This window comes from Glycine soja, chromosome 10 (genome assembly GCF_004193775.1).
Source record: "Glycine soja cultivar W05 chromosome 10, ASM419377v2, whole genome shotgun sequence".
Lineage (NCBI taxonomy): Eukaryota > Viridiplantae > Streptophyta > Magnoliopsida > Fabales > Fabaceae > Glycine > Glycine soja.
The window spans coordinates 36,526,899-36,528,560 of NC_041011.1; positions in this window are offsets into that span (position 1 = coordinate 36,526,899).

Sequence of the window (1,662 nt, forward strand, 5' to 3'; positions counted from 1 at the left end):
CTCAAGTGTTTCACTCAAAATTTGGTGAGGCTTTGGTTGCTTCAAATCCAATGGTGTTCCTAGGATGGTTAACCTCCAAGACTCAAAAATTTTCCTTCAAGCAATGCACCAATTTCCTCTTCCAATCCTTATTGCAGGCAACACTTAAACACAAAAAAAAAAGACAAGCAAGAAACCAAAAGATGAAATGAAAGCTAAACCAAAAGGAAATTTAACATGACATTAATTCAATGATATTCAAGGAAAAATAAAGCAAATGGACAGCACCATAAGCCAAGGTGGAACACAAAGGAAGTCCTAGAATGACACTTGATTAGATTGACAAATTAAAAACAAGACTCAAAGAAAAATTCTAGTTATGTCAATTTGGAAACACATTCAAAATATTAACAAATCCAAGAAGTCAAATAGGCTTGTAATACAACTCAAAATAATGAGCAATTTTCAAGCAAATCAAGCATACACTTTTTTGTTGTTGTTCTGGATGTGTATTTTGACGTTAATCTTTATCACCTTTTCTTGCTCATTTCTTTTCCGTTTTTGTCCATTCTTTTTCCATTGTTTTCATCCTGATGTCTATTTTATCCAGTTAAAGTTTCAACTCAAAACGCGAAGTATTCAAGCCATAGCTGAGTTAAGAAGACAGTGTGCCAGAACTGACAACAACCAAAATTTCAACCAAAAAATCAAGAGTAGTGTTTATGTTGCTTAAGGCTTGGATAGTTACAATTTGTGTTTGCTTATGCTCAATTTTCTTGGATAACAAAATTCAAGAGAGCTTAAGACTTATTTTGATTCACAAATCCAGCCACAACTCAATTTCTTCATAGGCATCATATAGGAAACTTAGAAAACAAAAAAAAAAGTTCAACAACAAAACTACTTCTAGGAATTGATTTAGAATATGTTATGAACTAAATAACATGCATGAATTAGACTCAAAATTCAAATGATAGGCTAAGAATTACAAGAATACATGAACAAATGTATCTAGAATTCAATCAACAATATCAAAATTCAACACAAACTTAGAACATAATGTGACAATTATTATGACTAAACATGACTCTAAGACAACATGAATGAAGTGATTTACACTTATATTTTTGTGTTTTCTTTTCTAATCAATATTTTGCAAGAAAATTGAGATCTAAAGGTTCAGCACAAGAAGATTATGACTAAAAAAGATAGAACCTAAAATCAACACAAAAACATGATTCAAGAGTAGATGTATAAATTTTGAACCATAAAAATGCAAGAACAAGTGTAGATCTATGATTTAATCAGTTTATTTTGTTTAATCTACTCTAAAAAGCACAAAACCACAAGACCATTGAGGAGATACATGGAGAAGACGATGAAGAACAAGGAATTAAAGTGAATTGACCGAGCAAAAGATAGAGGAAGCAAAAGAAAATCACCTAGATGAAGATGCTCTGATACCACATGATGTAGCTCCATGTAGAGCTTGTAGACCTTGGATCTTCTTCATCAATGGAGTCCTTTGCTTCTTGAATATCAATGGAAGCAAAATTTATGGACAAGAGATTGAAGGTAGGAGAAGATGAGTGGAGGGAGAGGGAGAGAAGGGGCACAAAGATGCTCTGAACTTTGAAGTGTAATTTCTCAAATGATCAAAGTTGAAAAAATGCACACACAAGG